The 10,347-nt window shown below is 41.5% G+C and overlaps 1 pseudogene; it reads left to right on the top strand.

Moving 5' to 3' along the window:
• The first annotated feature begins 4,503 nt into the window (after positions 1-4,503).
• LOC132777276 (large ribosomal subunit protein uL4-like) lies at positions 4,504-6,534 on the top strand (annotated as a pseudogene).
• Positions 6,535-10,347: the final 3,813 nt, after the last annotated feature.

Here is a 10,347-nt window from a genome sequence, read left to right as displayed (position 1 = left end):
TACAAGAGACAGATACATTTACAATCTGGGAGGCGAGTAAAGCCGTCATAAGAGGCCACTACATTCAGCAAAAGGCCAGATGGAATAAAGAAAAAACAAAGAGAATAAAAGAAATTATGGAAGAAATACAGAAAAAAGAAGAAGAATTTAAAAGAAATCCGAAAAACAAGGAAATAGCCCATAAATTGACATTGTTACAAAAGAAGAGAGAACATATAGAATTGGAAGAAAGAGCTAAACAATTAAAATTTATAAAAGCGGATCATTTCCAAAACGCGAATAAGCCGGGGAAATGGTTGACGAGAAGAATTTTAGAAAAGAAAGAATCAAGATATATAGTAAAAATCAAGGAAAAAGAAAAAACATATACAGCGGAAGCAGAGATAAGAGAACAATTTGTAAATTACTATAAGAAATTATACCAAGATGACCAAATAAAAAAGGAGAACATCACCCAATATCTAGGAGAAAAGAAAATTAGCAAAATATCAGAAGAGGAGAGAGAAGCGTTAAATAAAGAATTTTCGGGTGAGGAAATCAGAGCAGCAATAAAAAAATTAAAGACAAATAAGGCCCCTGGCCCAGATGGGCTAAGCGCTATTTACTATAAAACAATGTCGGAAGAAATTGTACCATTTCTAAAGAAAACATTAAATGAGATAAGAGAGAGAAAGGAAATGCCAGAAAGCTGGAAACAAGCAAACATTTATATTATACCAAAAGAGAAAAAGGACCCTGAACAACTCAAAAATTACAGACCAATTTCTTTACTAAATTTGGACTACAAAATATTTAGTAGCATATTGGCAGAAAGATTAAAAAATTTCTTAATAAATTGGATAAAAGAAGAACAATCGGGATTTTTACCCAATCGGCACCAGCGGGATAATGTGAGAACCATTATAAATTTGATCGACTATTATGATAAAAACATCCAGAAAGAGGTGATGTTCCTGGCCCTGGATGCCGAAAAAGCATTTGACCAGATCAATTGGAATTTCTTTAAATTTTTATTACAAGAGATGGATATCGGCTACTATTTTTTAAACTCGATTGAGGCTATCTATAAAAACCAACATGCGAAAATTATAGTAAACGGCCAGGAAACAAAACAAATCGAGATAAATAAAGGAACTAGACAGGGCTGTCCGCTCTCGCCATTGATCTTCATACTGACAATGGAAATTTTATTGAATGATATAAGGGGAAACGAAGAACTGAAGGGTGCTACAATTAGAGGACAGAATTACAAATGCAGGGCGTTCGCCGATGACATTATATGTATAGTTGAGGAACCAGCCACAAGATTAGGAAAATGGTTTGAAACAATCGAAAAATTTGGGAAGGTAGCGGGATTTAAATTAAATTTGGACAAAACTGAAGCAATAACAAAAAACATCCCCAAGAAGAAATTGATTACAATCGAGGAAAAATGGAAGATTAAAATAACAACAAAGATGAAATATTTGGGAATAATCATCTCACCAAACAATGCACAACTGCTCCAAAATAACTATACAACAAAATGGAATGAAATCAAACGAAATTTGGAAAAATGGAAAAACTTAAAACTATCAATATTAGGCAGAATAGCTTGTGTTAAAATGAATATACTACCAAAAATGATATTTTTATTCCAAAATTTACCAATCATAAGAAACAAAAAAGGGATAAACCAATGGAATAAGGATATAAGGAGATTTATATGGCAAAACAAGAAAAGCAGAATAAATTTTAAGAACTTGACGGACGAAAAAAATAGAGGGGGACTAGCTATGCCGAACTTAGAGATATATGCGGAAGCTTGTGCGCTGACATGGGCACTTGATTGGATTAAATTAGATAAAGAAAAACAGTTAAATTTAGAAGGCCATGACCTTAGAAAGGGGTGGCATGCCTACATTTGGTATGGGAAAAGAAAAATAGAAAAAGGTTTCGGAAATCATTTTATTCGATCGGCGATAATTAAAACGTGGGAGAAATATAAGGAAAGAATCTATAATAGAACCCCACTATGGGTATCACCCTTGGAAGCCTGTCAAAGGAGGGAGTTGGGATGGATAAATTGGCCCTGTTATAGAGAAATTACAGAAAAGGAAAGACCAGGAGATACACTTAAAACCCCAAGAAGAAGTAAAGAAATTATACCCAAACCTAACGTGGCTGCAATACAGACAATTAAAAGAATATTTTATGATGGACAAGAGAATTGGCTTTATGAAAGAGGAAAATACATGGGACAAAATTATAAGATCTAAGAAAAAAACAATTTCATCATTATATAAAGTACTATTGGAATGGAGCACGGAAGAGGAAAGGGTAAAAGAGTGTATGGTGAAATGGGCCTCAAATATAGGAAAACCAATACATTTGGCAGATTGGGAAACCATATGGAAAATAAAACTAAAATACACAAAAGCCTACGACTTAAAAGAAAATTGGTTGAAATTATTTTATAGGTGGCATTTAACACCCCAGAAGCTGGGAAAGTTCTACAAGAATGTAAACAACAAATGTTGGAAGTGCGGCGAGACGTTCGGCACGTACTACCACATGTGGTGGAACTGCAAAAAAGCTAAAAGTTACTGGAAACAAATTCAAGAGAAAGTGCAGTATATATTGAAGACTAAAATCCCACTCTTACCAGAAACACTCCTACTAGGAATAACAAGAGAAGAAATAGACAAGAATACAGATAAATTACTATTCCTGGCATTCACAGCGGCGAGAATATGCTACGCCAGATATTGGAGAAGGGAGGAAATACCAACGATGGATGAATGGGAATCGAAGCTTATGGAGGTAAAAAACATGGACAAACTAAGTTATTTAATCCAAAAAAACAAAGGAATGATAGAAAAAGAAACAGACTGGACAAGAGTAGACGAATACTTTAAAGAGAAAGGACTTAGAGATTAAAGATGGGAGAGAGAAATCTCCAAGATCCTAATGAGGAAATGAATTGAAGACAGGATGAGAGAGAACAAAACAAGAAGGAAAGAAAAGGATGATCTTTGCCAAAGACACTCGGAAGACAAGGCCGAAGGAAGGGGGAAACCCCGATTTTCGTCTCTTCTTATTTTTAATACACTTACTTTCTTGGACTTTTTACACCCTCACTGTCATTTACCCCGTATTACCCCAGCCTATCTCCCAATTACCCCCCCCCCTATTTACCCGTGCTTTTCTCTCTTTACCTCTTCCCTGTCTCTTTCCTCTTTTCCTTTCTTTTTAAACTATTGTCCCTCTTTTACTATATGTACTCGGAAAAAGTGAATAAAGATTATTAAAAAAAAACCAAAATATAAAAACACATGCTGGAGATGTAAAGGACAACCAGGAACCTACTACCATATGTGGTGGTCGTGTCCGGTGGTGAACAAATATTGGCAAGCTATACAAAAAGAGACGCAAAATATATTAAAGAAAAAATTTCCCAGAAAGCCGGAATATTATCTACTTAATCTAATAGACGAAGACTTAAAACTAAACAGGAACGAAGATATTTTGTTTACATATATCTCCACGGCTGCACGAATAACATTGGCAAGACACTGGAAAGAAGAGCACACCCCCAAAATCGAAGAGTGGATGGACAAACTAATAGAAATAAGGGACATGGATAGGCTAACTTTCCTTCTGAAAAATGGCTCAGGTAGAGCAGTTCATCAGACAGACTGGACAGGTTTTGAGGAGTATCAAAAAAGTAAAGTTGAAGGATAAATTGTCCGGAATTGGGAAAGGGGAGATGCAAATAGGTTTTGCCAATACTATGTGCGGGCGAAAATGGGAAACAGATGACTCCTAAGAGGGCCATCGGGTAACGAAGGATGTTATCCTGTCTGGAAGCTAAATGGAAGTCAAACATCTCTCTTTTTTTTAACTTGTGTAGATATGTTTGTAACTGTGATAGATGTGTGTACTGAGTGAAATAGCGGTGAAGGGCATTAGGATATCTACATTTTTCGGGTAGGTAGGTTATGTATGTATTGTATGTAACTGTCTGTAATAGTGTGATCATCCCTCTTGTTTTACTCCCCTTCCTGCTTTTCCTCCCCCCCCCTTACCTCCCCCCCGTTGTTTTCTTTCCCTCCCCGGCTTCTGTTATTTAAGAAAATTCAATAAAGATTATTTTTTTAAAAAAAGGGAGGGACTTGCATTTATCTGAGAACAGCTGCTACATTAATTTGGTTCTCAATTGGGTTCTCACCGAAAAACTTTTGTTCTCATCTTGAATCAATCCACTTTACCTCACCCCCTCTGACCCTATATCCCGTGGTACAATCCAAATCTCCATCACAACAACAACCACACCAATGACTCAAACCCCCCCTCCCCCCAAAAAAGAACTCCTAAAATTCAGCTGGAGCCATGCATTTATCTCTGGGAACCACTGCTGTATGTGGTTCTCTTTTCTGAAAAGAATTATTTTTATTGAAGATATATCATAAAAGTTACAGGGAAAGTTTTTTCTACTGATCAATAGCTTTTCCTGCTGGGGCCGCAACAGAGGCGGTGGCGTGGGGAGCTCCTCCGCGACTCGGGAGCGGCGCCATCATGGCTTGTACTCATCCTTTGATATCGGTGTACTCCGGAAAGGGGGAAGTGTCCGGTAAAAATGTCACCATGCCAGCTGTGTTGAAGGCCCCCATTCGCCCAGATATTGTGAACTTTGCTCACACCAATTTGCGGAAGAACAGCAGGTAGCCCTATGCTGTGAGTGAACTTGCAGGGCATCAGACCAGCGTTAAATCATTGAGGCACCGGCAGAGCTGTGCTTCATATCCCAAGGGTTTGCGGAGGTGGAACACATCGGTCTGGCCAGGGTGCCTTTGGTAATATGTCTCTTGGAGGACGCATGTTTGCCCCGTATGATGGCACAACCAGGAAGATTAAGGGAAAACTAAATGTGTCTGGCTATTTTCCCAGTGACCATCGGTATGCCCTATAAGTACTGTAATTCCCTCAAAATAAAACTCTACAGACAAGACTAAATTCAAACAATTGAGTTTACTAAACAATCAAGATGAATCAAACAAGGTATACAGAGGTGCAGTTTGATTATGATATAGAGTTAGAATAAGGAACAGGTATAAGGTACAGCTCTGAGGTAAAAAACAAAACTATATACTATGAGGTAAGAACTCCATGATGGTACAATTCTAATCTATAATCTATAAAATTTAAGGCATGTATAACTATAAACTATGGCAAGTACATGTACTATGTAATCTAAAGGGCAAATAAAACTATTCTATGGCAAATATATCTGTTAACTATTGCATGTATTGCTATTAACTATGGCATATATAACTATAAACTGTGGCATGTATAACTATAAACTAGTCTCTATAGCATATACAAATCTATAATCTATGGGGCATGTACAACTATTAATTATGGCATGTATAACTATAAACTCTGGGGCATGTATGTGCTAAGGATGGCCTGTTCGGACTGCAAGCCAGACCAGACACTTTCTGGCAACCAACTATAAGCTATTGTCCGAAAAGAATGGGAAAAAAGATTATTTCACCAGCCCATTCTGGCTCTGAGTCAGAATGGGCTGCACCAACCGAGCTCGGCCTCTAGGGGGAACCTAAGCTTCTCCCCTAAACTAAGCAAAATGGAACAGTCCGCAGGCAAGAAAGCAAACAGGGAAATAAATACTAGGCCGAGACTTCACACCCCGACTAAGACTTGGCGACGCTGGCATCGTCGGGTGAACATCACCCTGAAGCACTATGCCATCTGCTCTGCTTTGGCAGTTTCAGCTCTTCCGACGCTGCTGATGTCTAAAGGCCATCACATTGAGGAGATCCCAGAACTTCCTCGGGTCGTTGAAGACAAAGTTGAGGGTTACAAAAAGACAAAGGAAGCTGTCATGTTCCTCAAGAAGCTGAAAGCCTGGGATGATATCAAAAAGGTCTATGGCTCCCAACGCATGTGCGCGGGCAAAGGAAAGATGAGGAACCGCTGACACATCCAGCGCAAAGGACCCTGCATTATCTTCAATGAGGATAACGGGATCATAAAAGCTTTCTGGAACATCCAAGGAATTACTGTTCTCAATGTCAAAAAGCTGAACTGGCTCCTGGCGGCCATGTTGGACACTTCTGCATTTGGTCCGAAAGCGCTTTCCGCAAATTGGATGATTTGTATGGCACTTTGTGCAAGCCGGGTAGCCTAAAGAGCAACTACAACGTGCCGATGCACAAGATGACCAACACTGATCTTGGAAGGATGCTGAAGAGTCAGGAGATCCAGAAGGCCCTGCGTGCACCTACGAAAAGAATTCACTGCAGAGTTTTAAAGAACCCATTGAAGAATCTGAGAATAATTATTAAGCTGAACCCATATGCCAAGACCATGTGGCGCAACACCATTCTGCACCACGCTAAAAATCACAACCTAAAAGAGAAAGCAGCGAAGGGGAAGGAAAGGGCTCAGGCTGCTGCTGCTGCCGCTGCTGCAAAAAAGAAAGTGCGGCCTCAACCTTACAATAAAAAAGCGCTTGGCCACCTTCATTGCTGAAAAGGGCAGTACTGTGTGTCAGGATCCAGTTTCCGGAGCCCAGACTTTGGCGCCGAAAACTAGACTCCTGACGTCTCACCCTGATAAGGACCCTGCAGCTGGTGGCCTTGGAGGAAGGCAGTTGTTTGGTGGCGGGAAGCTTTTGCGCGGGGTTTTGGGTTTGGCGGGAGTCTACCTTTCGAACAAGTGGGAGTGTATAGGGGTTGCCTGCTTGCGACCAGGCAATCCCGGCTTTTTCTGTGTCTGAGTATCTGATAGTTAAGTTCTTTGTTTGACTACGATGGAAGTCTCATGTCATCATTGAGCCCAGCTGTCGTGAGCTGACAACTGTGTATGACAGTGAATAAAAAACCAAAAAAAACCCAACAATATAAGTAGAAATTTTGTAATTGTCTTATACCATTCCTTGAAGATGTTTTGGAAGAGATATAACTATTTGGGAAGTACATTCATTTTAATTACTGAAATTATTCCTAGTAACAATAGATTAAGATTGTTCCAATTTACAATTTTTTTTTCCTGGCTTGTGCTACCCCTTGTGCGAGCCAGGAAAGGGAGGCTGCACCACACGGAGCCCAGCCCCTCACGGGATGGATAAATGCCCTCGGCGGGCCGCATGTGGCCCGCAGGCCGTAGTTTGAGGAACCCTGCACTACGTGATAGGTTGCACTAGATGATAGTGGAAGACAATGGTAGATGGTGTGCAAAACCACTAGTACCTAAAACAAAATGGGTGGCATAGTGATGTCGCAGTGAGCAATATTAAGAATGGTTTTAGCAACAAGATAAACAATAGCTCGAGTTCATGCCAAGCATCAACCAGGGCAAGAAAGGTCCTCAGTTAGGACAATCACAGGGTGAGGTGGAAATGAGACCTCCATAAGGACACCTGTAATGTGTCATCTTCTGGGCTACCTTGAGGAGAAGGAAGTTGCTTCTGCTGCCTAGTTGTGTAAACCCCCCCCCCCCCTCAGTCTCTTGCACTGCTTTCCTTTCCTGCTTACAATTTTAAATGTTTCCTTGTTGCACTTCTCTTTCATATTGCCTCTTTGAACAAAACTAACATAAATGGGAAGGTTTTTAAATATCTCTTGCTCCCTCAGCTGTTGCCAAAGGGAGAAACCACCAAACTTTCACCATAATAATTTTATTTCTTACCTACCTCTTCTTTCAAGGGGCTTCTCCTGGGCTCATTTCTTAAAGAATCTGGTGATTTTCTAGGGGACTCCTCTGTATCCTCCACAGGATGATTTGTTTGGAACAAACATGTTGCCTGCTGCTACCCAGACAAAATTCTGAATACTTAAAATGCTCTGTACAGTCAAAATGTCTCAGCTCTTCCTTATTCATACTCACAATGGGACACTTTAGCTAACAATTCATGTCCTGCCATTTTGGGCTGTTCTTGAATGACATCAAAAACATTTTTTCCTCAGAAATTCTAAGTGGAATGTGGCATATAGTCAATTCCTTTTTCTTTAAAGTTTTATCCATTCCCCTTCTCTGACAAAATGTTCTCTATAAAGACTTTTTTGGATGGAGATTTTAGTCATTGCCTTCAACTCATTTGAACAGGATCCATTTGTTGAAATGTTATCTCATGGTGTTTCACAGCTCATGGTCTTGCAGTCCATATATTTTATCTCCAAATGGTCAGTGCCATTTTCTTTCACTACATCCTGAATCAGTATATGGGAAAGGTTTTCTTTTTGTGTTTTGTGGGCAGATGTTCTTGGATTTTCCCATGTTCTATAGATCTTATTCCAATGCCCCCTTGGCTGGTGTAGTTCCAGAACTTGAGCTGTATGAGAAACCTTTCACCTTCTCTGCAAAAGTGTCTGGAACATTGTTAGTTACTTGGGATTTCACTTCTGTGTTTAGCACCATCTGAAGAAGGAGCATCTTCCACAGCTTTTCCTTTACTTTGGGTGCCTTCTTTTAATTTGATAGCAGAAGGTTCTCCCTGTAATATTGTATTCCTTTCTGTAAGGTCGTATCACTTTTGTATGCTTCTCTGTGACATAATGATAGAATTTCTATCTTGCCATTTTTTCACTGGGATTTTAGACTGAGGATCTTCTTGAAGCTACTTCTTATTCTTTGAGCCTGTGTCCTGTTTATGCTTCAACCTAATAGAAGTGAGTTTGGATTGCTTCAGTTGAATTCCTCTTTGTTCTGTTGACCGCTCTGGATAGTGGCTGCTTCGGGCGGCCATCATGACCTGGTTGGCGACTCCGGGGGCCATGGCTAGATAGTGGCCACTTCGGGCGGATGTCATGACCTGGTTGCCGTCTCTGGGGGCCATGCCTGGATAGTGGCCGCTTCAGGCGGACGTCATGACCTGTTTGGTGACTCCGGGGCCATGGCTAGATAGTGGCCGCTTTGGGCAGATGTAATGGCCTGGTTGGCATCCCCGGGGGCCATGGCTGAATAGTGGTTGCTTTGGGTGGCCTTCATGGCCTGGTTGGCATCTCTGGGGGCCATGGCTGGATAGTGGCCGCTTCGGGGGGATGTCATGGGCTGGTTGGCGTCTCTGGGGGCCATGGCTGGATACTGACCGCTTCGGGCAAACGTCATGGCCTGGTTGGCATCTCCGGGTGCCATGGCTGAATGGTGGCTGCTTCGGGTGGCCGTCATGGGCTGGTTGTTGTCTCCATGGGCCATGGCTGGACGGTGGCCGCTTCGGGCGGACGTCATGGGCTGTTTGGTGTCTCTGAGGCCCATGGCTAGATAGTGGCTGCTTCGGGTGGCCATCATGACCTGGTTGGTGTCTCTGTGGGCCATGGCTGGATGGTGGCCGCTTCGGGCGGACATCATGACCTGGTTGGTGACTCCGGGGCCATGGCTAGATAGTGGCCGCTTTGGGCGGACGTAATGGCCTGGTTGGCGTCCCCGGGGGCCATGGCTGGAGCCATGTTTATTGTAGCTTCTGAGGTAAATTTTAGGGCCTTGAATTTACTGGATTTAAGGTGTTACTCTGATCCCAACGCTGGCCACCTAATATATAAAGATTAAATTAGGGCAAAAGGCAAAACACACAAATCTTATGGTGTAGGGCTGCCACCAACACTCTTCCCCAGTCTACTTTATGGGGGTAGGTTGCAAGAGAGGCACAGAGGCATTGGTTTTATTAATAACAAAGAAAGATACTTGTTTTCTGAGAACAGGCATTGAAATCTTAATGGTTGCAGATTGGTACAGAGCTTAATGGTTACTGATAAATAGTTCAGCACTTAAAACTTCAGGTTCCAGTCAACCTTAATAGTACACAGGAAACTATTAGGCTCCAATTAAATAGTTCCTTATTTCCAAACAGCCCAATTACCAAGGTCTGTTCTTAAAACTACTGTCAAACTATTTCTCCACAACTGCTAACTGACTACTAGCTCCAACTGACTCCAACTGTCAGATTTTGTAAAACCTCCAAGGTTCCTTTTTTCCTTCACTTGACCAAGCTCCGTCCACGTTTCCTCCAGGACTCCCATCCAATCGGGTGGCTCCACACATTCCCCTCCATGCTGCCCTCTGGCTCCGCCCCCCTCTGGCAATGTGTCTTACAAAATGGATGCCTGTCGGCTCCTCCACCAAAATGGATGCCTGGCTGTTGGGCCTTTACAGAACTAACACTGGTCCTGCAAGGTAGTGCAGTTCGTTGCACCTATAATTTTCAATACCCAGTCACCTTCCTTGATGTAGTGGTAATAAAAGTTAGATGGGTTGCAGCCATAAAGTAACTAGTTTATTTACACTATATACATGAACATAGCACACAGCAAACACGTCGGAACTCGAGCAGGAACATTCTTATCAGTA

The sequence above is a fragment of the Anolis sagrei genome, chromosome 5 (genome assembly GCF_037176765.1).
Source record: "Anolis sagrei isolate rAnoSag1 chromosome 5, rAnoSag1.mat, whole genome shotgun sequence".
NCBI classification, from domain to species: domain Eukaryota; kingdom Metazoa; phylum Chordata; class Lepidosauria; order Squamata; family Dactyloidae; genus Anolis; species Anolis sagrei.
Note: the sequence above shows the minus strand (reverse complement) of the source record. Positions and strands in the feature narration are given on the sequence as shown.